This window comes from Microtus oregoni, unplaced genomic scaffold (assembly GCF_018167655.1).
Source record: "Microtus oregoni isolate MIOR12 unplaced genomic scaffold, Mior012 000108F_ref0000382, whole genome shotgun sequence".
Taxonomy (NCBI): Eukaryota; Metazoa; Chordata; class Mammalia; order Rodentia; family Cricetidae; genus Microtus; species Microtus oregoni.
In genome coordinates this window covers 115,587-132,026 of record NW_024544726.1, presented here as the reverse complement: position 1 = coordinate 132,026, position 16,440 = coordinate 115,587, and the positions used below count along the sequence as shown (strand labels likewise).

The following is a 16,440-nucleotide window of genomic DNA, read 5'->3' as shown; positions in this document are numbered from 1 at the left end:
GGGAGTGCTGGGCTGGAGCTGGGAAGCTCGGCTCGGCGTTACCTCGCTAGCAGGAAGGGGAGGCGGCGGGTTCCCGTCTGCTTTCTTTTTCGACTCGGAAAAGAACTGTAAAAACCCCCAGCCGCCGCCGCTTCGTCTGGTCTCTCCAGGGGCCGGTGGAGCCTCCGAGTGGAACGACGGCTTGTGCGTGCGCTAGTGTGCACGGCGGGCGCCTCGGACCGAGCCGAGCTCTACCTGCTGTCCTCGCGCAACTCCGGTGGGGAGTCCCGGGTTTTTTGTTTTGTTTTGTTTTGTTTTCCCTTGGCTTGCCCCAAAGCGTGGATCACGTGGATTTAGGAGGAAAAAAAATAACTACTAGGAATCCGTGGAGAGCTGGAGATGGTCAGCTGCTTTGTTTTGTAAATGTTCTTTTAAGATTCTAATTCGACCTCCTGCCACCTCCCTTTGGGAGACGTCCTTAGGGTAGGTTTTAAATTCTGAGCCCCCTAGAGCGGGTGTAGACTGCTTGCGTGGGAGCAGGGGCGGGGCGGGGGAGCGAGCAGCTCCCCCAGCCCTCTGCTGGGCTTTGGGGAGCCTGGTGGGAAGCCCTGATGGGCGTGTGAAAGTCTGTGGCTGGAGGAAGTTGGTCCCACTCGGAGGGCGGGCGACGCGGAGGCTCTGGGCAAAGAGGAACTTGCGCACCGGGCGCTATCCTCGGCTGAGGCGGGGAGGGCGAGGCGGCACTGGGTTACAGCGCTTGGAACAGGCGGGAGGTTGCGCTGCAGAGCCACCACCAACCCGGGGGCTCAGGGCGGTGGCGACGAGCGCCTGCTGTTTACGAAGAGAGCGGAGGAGCGCCCTGTACTAGGGCGACTAGTGAGTGGCACGTGTAGTCCCGGCGGACTTCTGGCTGCCCGATTGCTCTCGGGAACACGTACCCACGTCCCGAAGACGACCGAGCCTGTCCGCTTTTAGGCCGAGGCCGAGCGAGGCTTAATTTGCTGCTAATGAATCTTTTCCAGAAGTCTGCGACCTCCAGCTAGACGTCGTGAGTGCCCGCGCGCGAAGGCGCGCGCCGCTGGCGTCTAGGGGATGGGGGTTGGGGAAATGGGAAAGCGAAGAAGGAACTGGAGGAGGGTTATGTTTATTTAAAAACAAACCTCAAAAAGAAACCAGTGCTCTTCAAATAGGTAATCGTACTGCCTGGTTGAGTCTAGACAGTCCGGGGTTTTAACTGTGTAACCCCCTCTCCGCGCATCCTTATTCAGAGAAGGCTTTGGGAGGAGTACTGCTGTATGGTTCTAAGGTTAGTCCCTTGGGCGAAAAGAACATCCTTAAAAATGGACCTGGACTTTACAAATAATGAGGAAATAGCCCACCCCAGAAAGTGGTGGGTTTGGAGTAAACGGACTCGTGTATTTCTAGCCATCTGACACTTCCTGTGGCACTAGAAACGGACACCACCAGGAGAGATGGACCTGTACAAGGTGCTGGATTCGGTTTTGCCAACAGAATTGCCTGTGTGGACAGCATTTTAATTGTCGACCTCAGAGACGCTTGTGTGTGGACATTTGGGAAATACTCGCTTCTCGTTCCTTCCCTCTCCATCCCCCGACTTGTTACCTGGTCTGGTTTGCAGTGTTGGCTCTGGTGTTTATTTTGGGTTGGATTTTGTCGTGTAGAGAGCTACGCGGAGGGGTGATTAATGTGCCGCCCAGGTTTACTCTGTGGCTGGCCTTCAGTGCGAGGGTGTACACCACGTACAGGAATTGCCTGCGGTGGTTAGGGGATCACGGTCACCAGGCGTTGGGCGGGTAGGTCTGGACTTGGGCTCGATCAGCGCTGTCCTTTGAGGCGCTGTCACCAGTAGGTGACTGAGAGTTAATTAGGAAGTGTTCTCTGGATCAATGGGCCGCACAGCTCATTAGCGATTCTCTCCCGTCCTTTGCAGGGCCGGCCTGGCCTCCGCCTCCCACACAGCCCCGGCCCCCGCGCTCCGGGCTGCGGAGAGTGCCGCTGGGAAGTGGGGAGGGGTGGTCAGTGAGGGACAGCTGGCGGGCCAATATAACTTCGCAGGGCGTCGCGTTGCGTGCGGCGCCGCGAGGTCCACACAGCCTGCTCTTTCTTCCTGCTCGCGGTCTCCTCCACTGTGTCTTTAACTCGCTCTAGCTGGCTTTGCTGCCTGGCTGCTCCTCCCCGCCTCCCTCGCCCATCTCTTGTTCTCTAAGCACGACGCCTGTGCTCCCCGCCCAGTTTGGGATTAGACAAGATAAAAATAGGACTGCCCAGCGCGCAGAGCTGTGACTGTGCCCATGTAGCCTAGCCGGGCTGGTACGAACGCAGGGGGTAGGGTCTGGGGAAGACTAGCACGGAGCTCGAGGCGGTCAGATTATTATTGGACCCTCACCCCCTTCCCCGCAGGCGCTGTCACGCTCGCTGGACTCCGTCCGCTGTGAACCGTGCGGGCCAGGGGGACCTGAGCAGGGTCTCCGCGCTCTCGCGGGTGTTGTTGGTGTGCGGGTGATAGATCGGTCTAGACAGGCATGCAGACTCCCTCCCGGCTGAAAGACGGAGTGGGTGGGGGCAGTAGAGAAGGCAGCAGACTCCCGAGAGTGGCGAGGGAGCAAGCTAAAGCTAGCCTGCGGGTCCTGTGGGCCCAGCAAGCCGGGTGGAAGACAGGTTGCTGGGTGTGTGTGGGGGGGCGGTGGTCCTCTTAACCCTTGAAGTACAGTAAAGAGTTTAATGGGGGAAGAGGGACTATGAGTCTAATAGAAGTGACTGGAAGTCGTGTGGTCTGCAGGGGTGGGAGACTGAGGTCTAGATCTACTGTTTTCCTTTCTCTTCTGGGTGTGCATTTGCCTATTCGTTCACAAATGGAATGCAGCTGCTAGACAGAGTAACTAGCTTAATCCAGTGCTTCTTACTGGGGGAACTGTGAACACAAAATGGGCACCCTCCCATGAGGATCTGAGTTTAGAAGCAAGCAGGGCTATGAAAACCTGTTTCCTAGAGGAACTGGCGTGTGTAGGGGAAACTCAAAGTGAGAGAAGGTAGTTGGCAAAGGCTCTGACCCAGGCTGCTGCAAATTAAAGGCCCTGAGCCTGAGATGCCAGGCCGGTAAGTTCTGGAGGGAGAACACAACATTCCTTGAGCTGTCCATACATAAACACTTAACCATGAACTTGTGAACAGTTATATTCAGACATGTGCTGGGAGACAATCTAAATAGGAGATGGTCTGGACATTTAGAGAAATCTATCTATCATTTGTATCGATGGTCTGAAATTTAATATAACTCAACATACATTAGTTCTCTCCAGAGCTGGATATTGATGGGTGGGTCCGCCTATAGATTCCTTCCCCTCTTTTCCTCTTAAAGATTTGTGGTCTAAGGTTCTTCTATTTACATTTAAACTGTAAAGCCATGATGGTCTGGCCAGAAAATGGCCTTATAGGGATAGTCAAAGAACCTAATAGTAGGAGGGAGGAATGCTCAGTTTAAGATATACCCCGAATGGCCTGTGCTGGGACAAGTCAAGACACTTTGATCCCTATGCCCCAATGGAACAAGAGATTAAAGAACTGGCCAAGAGAAATATAAACATGGGCATGCAAACGCAGAAACGTATAGTGATATTCGAAAAGAAAAAGTACTGATGTGAATCTGGAAACTGAGGCAGAATTTCTGTGTTGCAAAGACAAAAAAATGAATTTAAAGTTGTGAAGAGGGTCACTGGGGTGGGGGGAGCACAAAAGGCACGCATATGTATACATGCCTGCCCTAAAATAAGGGCCAATTTGCCAGGACCTCCCTTTTACCTTGAGGAAGACTTCTCGCCTGGTGAGACCCAATTGAAAGTAAGAGCGGGCAACTACATTGACACAGTCTCGGAAATAATGTCTTTGGGCAGTAGAAAATGGCAAAGCAGCTCCTAAGCTGCTGGATGGCCCTTGTTTGGGGTTACTTCCAGTTTTTGCCCTTGCTGATGAGCAGGAATTCTGAAGAGGCTCGGAGTTCTTGACCTTGGGTGGCAGGGAGAAAGATTTGAGACTTTGGTAAAGTCTTCTGGGCGAAGGTGGTGTCGGGTTTGGACTGAGGTCGAACACGAAAGAAGCACACCCTCTGGGAGAAATAAAAGGAGAGAGTGGCTATGCTTTTAGTATATGTTTCCTACCCACTGGAGGAGACCATGCCTGGGGTGACCTATGCTGGGTGCATTAGCAGGCGCCTCAGCGCCCCTAGAAGGCCATGTAAACTCCTGCTAGGGTTTAGCTTGCTCGGGGCACCGGTTTGCCCCGCTCCCTCTTTGTTTAAGCCCAGTCAGGAATTCCAGTTTTTATAGGGAAGATCACACTTGGGTGGAGCCCAGGCTAGGCAGGGCAGGGCTGGGCTGTGCGAAAGGCTGGCAGCCTCCTAGAAGGCTTCAAGTGCTGCCCAACCTTAATACAGCCCTCAGGAGCTACCAGCAACCCTTAACAATGCCTCCCTGGATTTCCTCGAGGACTCTTTAGCCAGACAGGGTGGGAGAATGGCATGGGCTATCAATACTGCGACCCACCGCTCTTGTAAAGGAGCTAGGAAAGGCCCTTTGTTAGGGGTGTCCTGGGAGTCGCTGAAGAGAGTAAATGCGGTAGTTTTTGCCAAGGAGTCTCTTGGAACAGTCTGAATCCGGTCTAGTGAGGTCTCCCACACTTAGAGAGGCTTTGGCTGGCCACCATCGGAGGAATTTGGTCAGTGTTAATGGCCAACGGTATTCCATCTTTTTTGCCGAGATAAGACCTACTTGGTGAAGCTGAGAAATCCAAAAGAGCTGTATTGTAAGATTTTCTGTCCACCTCCGTTGGTAGCTCAAGCACTTGGCCCAAGGCATGCACTGGCCTCTTCTCCAGTAGCTTCCCAAACTCAGTCCCCAGCATGTTCCTCGGGAATGGACATGTGACATGTTGTGGGGTAGCTAATGGTGCTCATGAGGGGGTGTTTCTGGAGGTTCTTCCATTCTGGGCTCAAGCTCAGTTCTGTGTTTTCTCAATTCAGATTCTTGTGGTGTGTCCCCACTTCTTTTTTCCAGAGCCCGAGGATGGCTAGCCTGCATCCACAGGCTGGACTCCCCACGATTAGACAAATGGAGAAGTCCACTCAGAGAAGATCCTGAGAGCATAAAATATAATTTGTGATCTAAAAGACAGTTTCCAGTATAATCTCATTATGCACCACAGACTCCCGGTGTTATTTTGTGGAAGGCGGACAATGATCAATTTACATTGACCCGGGGCTGGGCGAGCTTTTAGATGGTAATTGCCATATTGATTTGCATGCAAAAAGGAGACCTGCTAAAATTAAAGACCGGAAGCTAAATTAAACTAAATTTATTGTCTAGGTGCAAACCAGGGGAACTATTGGGGGAGGGAGGTGAGTCAGGTTAGGTTACCAGGGGCAGAGCAGGTAAGAGGCTCTCAGAGCTTGGGTGAGGGCAGTTTACAACTTTCCCGGATATCTTTACCTTGTGATTTCAAAATGTGAGGAGGGAGTTGGGTTTAGGGGAAAAGTTATAAAAAGATACAATTGCAGTGAAGGCCCTAGGTCTTTTAATGCTAATGGTAACTATAAAGGAGAGGGGAGGTTTATAGGGCTATAGGGGGTCTTCCTGCACCATTTCCGGCACTCCCCACCTCCCATTTCTATTGTTCTGGCTCTCTCAAGCCTTTGCTCAGCCAGGGACACCAAAATCTAAAGAGAAAGGAAGAAAAAAAGCAGCCCCTCTCCCTTCCTGCCTTGTCTTCCCACCCCCCCTCCTGCTGTAGACCTTGTGGGCGTGAATGTGTTAGGGGCTAAGCATGCCCTCTCTGCTCGCAAGCTCGGCTGAGTGGCAATTGCTCGGGAAGCCGTGGACTCCAGGTGGCCGATGTTGGGGGTGTTGAATTCGGGTGGATGATTGCATTAGAGCGGGAGAAGGTGTCTCTGGGCCTACTTACGGCCAGGAACAGGAGGTTGCCTAGAGAGGTTCTGGCGTGCTAGGCCAGTTCTGAGCCGGGGCATGCGGGACCTGGAAACTCCGCCAGCTAGCCAAGACTGGAAAGTTTTTTAAAAAGAGAAAGAAAGCCACTTGCAGAGCACTGGCTGGGAGCCAGGTCAGCTGGGCTGCCTGGCCACTCGGCTGGGGAACAGAGGGAGTGTGCTGTCTCTCTCCACCTGGACTCTTCCTCCTACTCTCTCTGCAGGTCTATTTCAGAGGCTCTCCTCAAGCAGAGCTGCAGACACTGGCAGAGGCACCAGGTGTCTAGTGCCCGAACAAGTCCTCACCGAGCAAAGGTGAAGATTTAAGCCTTCCCCGTGAAAGTTCCAAAAGCAACTGAAAGCCTGGGGTAGGCCTAGAAATTAGGAGTAGGTGGGGAGATGTCAGTGCACCGAGGTTTGGAGGCCATATCCTCGGAGGAAAGGTTGGGGAAAGGACAAAGTCTTCCTATTTGCCTTGGTGGTTGGCTTTTGATGGGGACTTTGAAATGCCCAATAGGGCTGATATCTTGCAAGCAAGCCACTTGGCTGATATTTTCTCTCCCACCTCACCGAGGTTCCTAGGGTGTTTTCTTGGAGTCTTAGAAAAGGTAGATAGACATAGGTGTACCTTCCGAAGGCCTTTTGCTCCAACTATGTGCCAAGTCCAGGGTGGAAATCTCAGCTGAAAGACCAGCAGTCAGCTTTTTTCCCTGAGAACTGAAAGGCCAGGCCACCTACTGGTACCTGCTGCGGGGCTAGCACCCTAAGGGAATGTGGCACCTTGTTGGGAGCCTTGGCCCTCATACCAGGGCATCTCCGCAGGAGAGATTTGTAGTATGTAGGGGGAATTGTGGAAGCCTTTTCAGCGGCCTTAGAGATTGCAGTAATGTTTTGGGGAGATGGCTCTGGGCTCATACTGGATGAATTACATAAGGCTCATGAGCTGCCTCTTTACCTTGTATTTGATACACAAGACCCAAGAAACTTTCCAAATTTGTCTTAGGTGAAGACAATATGTGAAGATGGGGGATTTCAAATGACACAATTAGACCTATAATTGGCTCCTCTCTGCAACTCCAGGACCGAGTTTGACCATGGCCCGCTTTTTACTAGCTGTGTGACCTTGGGGGCAAGTTATTTATGGCCTCTGAACCTCAGTACATTTCTTCATTTGTATGAATGGGAATAATTATCTACCTTTAGGACCAAAGACAATGCTTGGCACATAGTAGGCCAGAGGGTTAATAATTGCCCTGAATGACCGCCTATGTTTCTATAAGTTGCTCCTCAGTTCTCTATAGCCCCCAAGACCTGCTAGGCCTGTGTCCCAGGGACCAAGTATGCAGGTCAGCTGCTCCCCCCCGGGGCATTTCTCTGGGTCAGCCTATGTGGGCGCCTCTCTCCCTTTGTTAGAGTTCTTTGCCTTATGCCTTTAAGAGATTCCATATGCAACGACTTGGATTTTTTCCCCTCTAAGTGGGATCATTATATGGTTAGGAATTGATTCCAGAACTGCTATCTAGGTGCTGTTTGGCAAGTTTTCCAGCCAGGATTTCAGGCGAGGGACTGGAGCTGCTGGAGGAGTCCTAGTTGGAAGAGGTGAAGGAATGGCCTGCTGCAGAGGCCAGAGGTGCTGTGGTTTGATAGGGATTAAGTCCGGATGTTATGAAGGCTCTATGTGGTTTTCAATAAAGTCAGCCAGAGATTGCTTCTTTTATATCGATATGTATTTAAAAAAAATTACTAGCATGAGAAGAAAACCAGACCTGTGTGGATCCAGGGCTGTAGGAAGCTACTGTGATCAGGTTTCCTCCTGGACTCCCAGAGGGGAAGTCAGCTTTTGATTGAAGCTACACTTGGTTCTTGACTCTCAGGGGATGCCTGCTCTGAAACAGGAGCCCTCCCTCCCTCTCCCCCCTTCCCTTCTTTCCCTAAAAGCCTTTGTGCTGAAAGAGCTTCTTTAGGCACGAATCCCTGGTCCCTCTAAAGAATGCCTTACAGCCTTTGCTGACAGTGTTTTGTGAGCAGGGTGTTTTACCAGGCCAGCAGTTTTGCCCCCATCTCAGCTCACTATTTTAGAGATAGTATACAGACGGACAGGATGTTCCTTCTAACTGCCCCATGATGGCCACAGTGTGGAGCCCAGCTGCCTGCAATCTGAACGCCCTGTAACCTTTGCCCCAGGGGCCCATTCACGAGGAGGCAGAGGTGGGGAGCTTGAGGACCCAGGATTGTTTTCGAGGATGTTTGTTTTCTCGAGCCCAAGAGGCTGAGGGTGGACACAGGCAGGAGTATGTCCCAGCTCTGAGTCTGATTTCAGAACTTGCTTTAATTGGAGAAACTCCTAGGCATTTCACAGTTCTGTACAAATGTGAACTTGAAATAGCTCAAGACCTACATCATTTAGGAAAGGATAAATGAAGTACAAAAATGTTCAAACTATGTAAATCCTTGGAGTTGTCTGCCCTCCCATAAACACATGACAAGTGCCAAGGCATTTCCAGTCAAAACACCATGGACCCAGCAGCCTCCATCCTTTGTATTTATTATTTTATTAACAGCATTTTACACAGCATTTAACAAGCCCAGACTGCCTGCTTTCCACAGTGACTGGTGTGGAAAGTGGGTGAGGGTGGGGGAAAGTGGTCTACAAACCCACTAGCTGGAGAGATGTCTCCAGATGGAGAGGCAGTTTATTTCTACCGTCCAAAAAAAGAGCCAAAAGTAGTACCGAAGAGAAGGCGCTCCCCTCCCATCCTAGGAGCACGGTTGAGCTTCTATAATGTGTCGGCGCCCAGCTTCCACTTGGAAGGTAAAAACCATGTCTACTGTAGGCTACTCTGTCCCTTGGTGATTGGTGCTCTTCGAAGAACAAGTATTGGTTTGTCGTTATTCCATATCCTGGTGGAAAGTTTCTAACGAAAAGTAATGCCTTTCTTAAGTCATAAAATGAGCCTTGTATGATTATTTAATTAAAATCTATTTAAGGACCGATTAGGCGTGTAATTTGCGCGAATAATGACGATTATGGAAATGTTCAACTTAACCAAAAATCATAAAGGAGACATTTTGATCAGTGGGGCGACCAGTAAGTATTCAATGAGTTGGGCAATTTCTGAAGGACCAGAGGCGGACCTCTGTGGGTCTGTACAGAGGGCAGACATGCCCAGCCTCTGTGACAACTTGGAGCGCTGCAGGCCTCTCTGTCACAGACCCAGCCTGGCCATCTGGCCCAGTGGTCTAGGAGTGTGAGCAGCCATGTCTTCTTCACACCGACACATCCCCAGACTCTACCAGAAAGAGTCTCAAACTCTGGGTGGGAGAGGGCTGCTAAACCACCGCGAAATCTCTGCGAAATGGCAGTGCTCTCGGTTTAACAAACTGCACCAAGAAAAGCTGGCCTTGGCTAGAGCCCGGAGGGCTGGGGTCGGGGGAGAGCCAGGGTCCCTTGTTCTGGAGAAACCTGCCAGCTGCTGGGCTTGGTGTGAAGGCGAAGGTAGACACAATGCTGCTGTTGTTGGTTTGATCTCTAACTGTGGATTGTTAGTCTGGCTTTAACTATGTGGTAAGGGGGGAATGTGAAGGCTGTTTACAGCCAGTGCAAATAATGTGACAGCTGTTGGCGCGCGAGCAGCACTGCGCCTCCTCAGCACTCACACAAAGCGCGCACTATGCAGGCCCCACGGAGGAGCTGCAGAGGTGGCCACCACTTGGTCACTGGGCTCCATCCCGTCACCAATCAATCCCCAGCACACACCTTAAGGATTTCCCAAGGGTGGAGTGAGGGTGTGGAATGGTTTATGTGTTGTGGTTTAGGGAACTTGTTAGGCAGAGGTGTCAGAAGGCCCAGGGGGCCTGGAGTGTCAGTGTCTGGAGGGGTTTGGCCAAGATCCATGGACCTAGGTCCTCAGCTGCTTGTGACAGAGTTTGCAAGATTTGGGAAAACAACCAGCAGCTCTAAGTAAGCTTGTTGGAGAGAATGTGTTCTTAACTGAAGGCTTTCTGGGGATTCCAGGGTCTCTGAAGGCTGTGCCCCCCCCCCCCCCCCCCCCGCGCAATGGCCCTATTCAGACAAGTTAGAGATGGGCGGCTGCTGTGTTCTGGGCACTGGGCACTGTTCCTCGGAATGGAAATGCAAATGTGTGGGTTCAGGATCCAGAGGGTGTACATTGCAGGTTGACTTGTAACCTTCCCTCTTCAGCTACAGCCACAAAAGGCCTGCTGGCAGCAGCAGCTGAACGTTCGCTCTGTGGGCACCAGGGTGGAAAGGAGAACAGTTGGGGGTGACAGTCACCCCCTCCAGTCCTAGAGATGAATAGATGGTCAAGAACTTGGGTCCGTCTTTTAGGTGGCCTGGGACAAACTGAGAGGTCGTTGTCGTCACCCCAATACCCCAGGAATCCCAAGCCCCTGCTGTCCATGGGAGATAGAGGATCTTTTCAGGCTAACTTAATTCTGTGTTCTCCCCTCCTGGGTGACTTTGACCCTTGGGTGGACAACCTACAGGATGTCTGAGTCTAGAGACTCCCCACCCCCCAGGTAACATAAACACGCCGAGTTTTAATGTGGACTTTTACATATTCCCCTTGGGGAGCTGGAAGATGCTTCTGGAGTGATACATGAACTTCGTTGCCAGTTCTATAAATTGGTCTCTTTTTATGACGTGTGCCATTTTCTGTAGGAATGTTGCTTGCAAAACGAGTTTCGCCTTGGAGGAAAGGCGGAAAGATAAACAAGCCTGCAACGCCAAAACACTGGCAGTCTTTCCCTCCTTCCAGCTCTCTTAAAGCAGCCGGGCTGTATTTCCAGGATTAGACTCCTGCGTGTAAGGAGGGACTCGGTTGGCTTTTTTTCCCCCCAAGCAAATGCAAATTAGAGAAAAATAATTTTCTTTCAACGATATGCAATGTATTAGTCACTTGTTATCGGGCTCCGAGGCAGGCCTCATTTGCGCGTCTGCCAGCTCGCTCACATCTGCTCAGCGCTGTTGGGGCATTTTAACCTTGGCGGTGTCGTGTCTAGTCCCATGGATCAAGGAGGAGTAATTAAGCTCTGAACAGCCACAGAAATTCGTGGGTCCCCATCTATATGGCTTTGTTTTGGGGTGCTTTGAGTTCTGAGATTGAGTAGCAGACGTGGAATTCCTATTGTTCCTTGTAAAGAAAGTGAATGTCCCTCTCCTAGCCCTTACCCCCAGCCTTCCCAGGACTTCCAGGCTCTGCACGCACATTCAGCAAGAAGCCTGCATGCAAATTTCAGAACCCTTGCATTTTTCACATCTTAATTCCTTAAAAAGTTCTTTGTGCTTACCAGGGATAGCCCTCCATGTGGCTTGTGACTTTCTGTAGCAGGGAGTGACATTAACTGTGTTTCGTTTATACTTATGCAAAGCTGTAGTGGAGACCCTTACACTACTATGGCCTTGCCGGGGATGGGAGGGTGGGAGGCATTTAGTTGTATGGATTCCCGGGTGGGGACTAAGCTCTGTTGCACTAGGCCAACCAAGAATAGGGAATGGGAGCATGTAAGGAGGATTCCTGGCTTTCTTCTAGGTTTTGGGTGCTGAATTTGCCTTCTTTTTAAGGAGTCCTTGTTTCTAAATTCATTCCTCCTGTACTTTGGATGTGCATAGTTCACTGACTAGTTGGTGTGGCCCAACCTGGAGGAAAGTGAAAGGAACAAAGCCAGTTAGTCTTTGGCCACCCCTGTAGAAGGAAGAGGGGGAAGTCCCTCTCTGTCCTTGATTTGGGGGAGCAATGATAAATCTGGTCCTGGGAACTGGGTAGGGCTCTGGCTAGGGTAGAGAGGATTTGTGACCAGCGGCCCTTTTTGGATAGGCTCCCAGGGTCAGGGGTCGCTCGCTCTATGCAGGGCTCTACACTGCTGTATGCTATACTTGGCTCCCATCTTCCTAGCAGGGAAGGTCCAGAGGAGCAACCTGAAGGGAGCCCACAGTGAAGGTAGGAAGGTGTGTAGTCCTGATTCTACCGCGGGCTTGGGAGCTTGTAGTTCACTGACAGGTTGGTGTGGCACAAACTAGAGCCCTCAAGGGCTCAATTTGCCTGAACCCACTCAGAAGTTAAGTTTTGTCTGAAATTTCTGGTAAGTAGTAAAGGCTCCAACAGAGGGATCCTGGAAGTTCTCATAAGAACACAGGGTCCCAGTGGTTGGCTAGGGTCTTGGGGGAGGGTGGTTGCTAGAGTTTCTGAGGGGACTCCTTGCAAAGTCATCACCACAGGCAGAGGTGTGGTGAAAGGGGTGCCCCTCCCCCACTGCTGCCACCAAGGGCCAAGTTTATTCCCACCCTAGTGGTTCCCTGCTGTGACCCAGGAGCTGAAAGAAGAAGTTGGGGGAGGTTCTGGATGCTGGGGAGATCAGGTCTGTGCAAGCATTGTCCCTCTCGCCTTCTGCTCCCTGACTTAGTCTGTTACTGGTATGAAATTGGGGGTTGTGGGTGGTCACACCCACAGAGCCAGTGGTTGTGGCTTGGAGTGGCAGCATGGATCACACCTCCAACCCCACACCTCAGATGTTAAGGTGGCTCAGGACCTGGGAATAATTTAAGGGTCCCCTACTCGTCAGCTATATGACATCTGGGAAAGCAGCCCAGGAGGACCCGCCCTGCATTGCACATCCGGGAAAGCATTTTCTTTTCATTTCCCACCCCCACATAGGCCCTCCCCCCAACATTCTAAAATAGAAACTTCTTCCCCTTCCCTTCCTTGACACCCAGAGCGTGGTGCGGCTGTGACTCAGGATGGGTTTGGAGCAACCCCAGGAAGGGCTGGCGCTAGCTTTATAGGCTTGGGGAAAATCCACACCAGTCGTCGTTGTCCCCCCAGCGTGGGCCCTCTGTATCTCCTTCCTCAACACTGCACCCGTGGTAAAGACCTTGCAGCCATTCTGGGACAATGTGTTTAATGGATTCAGATGCTTTTGGGGTTAACCATGGCCAGCTCCAGCTATTGCCAGGCAAAACTCGAGTCCATAGTGCAGCCGAAGCCTCTGGAAAACACAGTGCCAAATATTTACAGAGGGCCCAAGGTTGGAGAGATTCGGCCACCTGCCCAGGGACACAGGGTGGGTGAGGGTAAGAGCGGGAGCCAGGAGATGGATGACCATAAGAGAACCAGCCATGGGAGGAGAGGCTTTTCTCATGAGGAACCCAGTGTTTCACTGTTCCTCTCTTCTCTCAGCCTACTACTCCCTGTTGTCTGCAGGGTGAATCTTAGATGCTCTTAAAGAAGAAGCAAGGAAGTTGGGCATGGTGGTGACTTTAATCCCAGCAAAGATACATAAATCGCTTGATTTCCAGGCTAGCCAGAACAGTAAGACCTTGTCTTTAAAAAAGAGAAGTGTGTCCTTTTGCTGGATCTGCAGTGTGGTCTTGGCAGGGATGAATGAGATGGCGTTAAGAGGTGCTCCTTGGGGATCATCTCATGTCTTCTCAAGGATGCCGGGGTGGAGGGACAGCACCTAATTTGATCCCTCTGACCCTCTTCTGCCAGACAGGCCCGTCTCCCCTGTGTCCAGGCCAAGCTTGGGTTCTCTAGCCACAGCTTTTGGCTCTAGAGCAAAAGATTGCTCCGCCTTTCCAGATGACTCCAGTTACACGCAGTATCGGGAGTTGTAACCACATACCATGTGTTGCTATGCATGTACGCTCCCCCAGATCTCTGTGTTCAGCAGGCAGGTACTGTAGTTAGTAATCAACCTGTTCCATAAGAATCAGTCAGCCTTCCTTGCCTGGCTCTCCTGAGCCCTCCTTTCTTGGCATTTCCTTTCTCGCCCTTGCTTTTCCCTCCACAACTGGCGAAAGGGGTTAAAACCCAGAGCCAAGGTAAAGCTAGCAGCTCGCCTTCGGGACAGGCTGGTGCTTATAAAGTGCTTTCTCACAAGTGACTTCACACATCCTGGCACTCCTAGAGGAGTGGAAAATGGAGCAAAAAGTAAGCCTCTTCCTTCTATAGCAGCCATGTGCCTTGAGGTATTCGGTATTCTCTCTACTGTACCCCACAGCCAAGGGTCAGCAAAGTCAGTTCTGAAGTACCTTGCCTTAGAGGTAGAAAGCAAAGCCCCAACTATTACCAGCACTTTCTCGAAACTGGATGGGATAAGTTGAGTGTGGCTGTTTCTGCCTCTTGGTCTTTTTTTGGTTCTTCACCTGTGATTCTGTGTGATGATAATCCCTGCTCCTCAATGGTTTAGTGGAATCTCAGTGCTAGGCTGATTATGTTCCTGGACTGCCCTTGTTTGTCACCCTAGAGAAGGGCCTCCTGCCAGGCAGGACCCGCTAGTCACTGGTCCTCACTACTGTGTTCCTCTCTGGCCAGGCACCTGAAGAGTTAAAAGTCCTTAGCTTGTTGCAATGAAATTATGGCTGGCAGTGGCGCCGCTGTTTGTTCAACAGACCTCCACTTTTAAACAGTTCACAAAAAGTTCACGGAGCAGCTAAAGACTGTAAGTGTGTGTGCACGAGTGTGCACAAGCACTCATGCACATGCGTGGATTGTCCACAGTGCAACTCCCCTTGGTTTAGCCCCCTCCCCACCCCCAACCACACACAGAGGAGACTGAAATGCACTTCAGTCTGACCCTGTGTGTGACGCTCCAGCCTGATGGCTGATGCTATTTATCTGTGACAGTAATATTGAAAATCCTGAAGAACGAGCCCCAGAGAGACCAATGTCTGGTCTAGTCCAGGTGCCTCACAGTCTGGGTGGCCTTTTTGGGGGAAAGCAAAGGACTAAGATGCTCCTGTGCTTTTGTGGGGAAAGACATTCTCTAAGCTGATTCTGTTCCTCCTTGAGGTTCCCTGAGGTGCTTTCCCCAAGGTGGGCCACTTTTGGGGAGGCCACTGGGTTTCAAGGAAAGGCTGACTTAGGAACTGGAGCATGAAGTTTTGACTTTTCTTAGACAGGTTCTTTTTCCTGGTATTGGTTTTGGGGTCCTTCTTCTCCCAACGCGATGTCTGCACTCCAGGAAGGCATGGTGTCCAGGACACCTGCTGTCCAGGACACCTGCACCACAGAATGGTACTCTCCTTAATCAGGCCACCCACGATGTCTTTCTTTTCTTGTAAGAACAGGCAGCAGATCCGCTGGGAAGGGACACTATGTGGAATAGGTCTTGGGGCTTCCCAGCACTGGTGATTTGGTGTTCCCTGGTTGCTTTGTGTATTTGGAAGATGCAGCCCCACACAACCTTCCCCAGCACCTCAATCAGTTTCCCCATGCACTGTGGCTAAGTCATTTGGAGTTCTCATGTCAGAAGAAGTAGACTCTTCCCAGGAAAAGACCTTCCATTCCCATGATGCCTTCACAGATTACAGTCTCTCCAGGGTCCTTCCTCCCCTTCTTACTTCATTGTTGAGCTCTTAACTGCACGGTGTGTTGGTGCGTGTTGTTCTATGGTTGGGGGCTGGTGGGGGTTGCTGGTGGACAAAAGACCTAGTTAGGACACAGAAAGGAGCATGGCTGAGCTTTTGGATTCAGTCCTCCCAAGCCTTCCCCACCCCCACACCAGTCCCTGGCAGAAGAGTCCCTGGACGGGGTGCCTCCACCCAACCGACCTGGCAGTGTGCTAAAGTGTAAAAGCAAGCATTTGCATATTTTCTCCTGCTAACAAAGGAAATGTGTCGACTTAAGGGAACATTTGGGCTTTCGGAAACTGTGTGGGTGGGTGTGTGAGGGAGGAGAAAGAAAAGTTCCCCTGATGATCTATCTGCACACCAATTATTTCACACTCAAGTTTGGGTCCCGTGAAAAAATGCCGTGGTCTGTCCTGGACAAGGGAAACTGAGATGTGTTTGTGAGCAGGGAATTGCCGAGGGCCATCGGTCCCAGGCATTAAAGGCTCCCCTACTTATTAACCCAGCATTTAACAGCAGGATATGGGCTGAAGCGCAGTCAAAAGAAACGGCTCAACCTCCAAAGAGCAATTAAAATCCTGCGCGAGGATAAATCACGCGCCGTGATAATCCTGTTAATAAAATGCAGCTTGTCCTAACCCTTCACTCATGCAGCAAACTAGAATGTGGTGGGGGTGGGGGCGGTGGGCTGAGAAGGTAAGTGGGGGAGGTGATTTGGGCTCCTTTGCTCCCCCCCCCCCCACACACACATCCTCGCCCCTCCCATAGGTGGAAAATGGGTGGCTTTTGCCTGTTCCTATGTGCCAGCTACTCGGAGCCCATCAGCATCAGCCCTGGCTGCAGAGACTTATGCGCTAATGATTTCTTGTCCCCAGTGAACAGGCGTCATTGAATTACTCAGCTGCCTCCCCCTGCAGCTCCCAGGCAAAACCACCCCTGTTAGGTGCTTAATCTAATCCAGGGCTTCAGTGGAGAGGTTCACCAGCCCACTGGACTCTGTCTTTCACCCTCGATCTTTGGGTCGTACACAGGACAGCTTGAAAATTCAGTCCTAACAATGTGCTGTGATTTGAGTCACAAACCTTCCACTGCCACC

General features: G+C 51.3%; 1 protein-coding gene across 2 annotated transcripts in view; it reads left to right on the top strand.

Moving 5' to 3' along the window:
- Nucleotides 1-16,440, top strand: part of LOC121443506 (BCL-6 corepressor) — an 89,803-nt gene that overhangs the window by 48,260 nt on the left and 25,103 nt on the right. Inside the window, exon 1 of one of the 2 annotated variants that reach the window (XM_041645258.1) lies at nucleotides 970-1,027. The exons of the other annotated variant lie outside the window; for it this stretch is intronic. The gene's annotated coding sequence lies outside the window, so the exon portion shown is untranslated. Of the gene's footprint in view, nucleotides 1-969; nucleotides 1,028-16,440 lie in introns of those variants that run through there. 2 annotated transcript variants of the gene reach the window in all.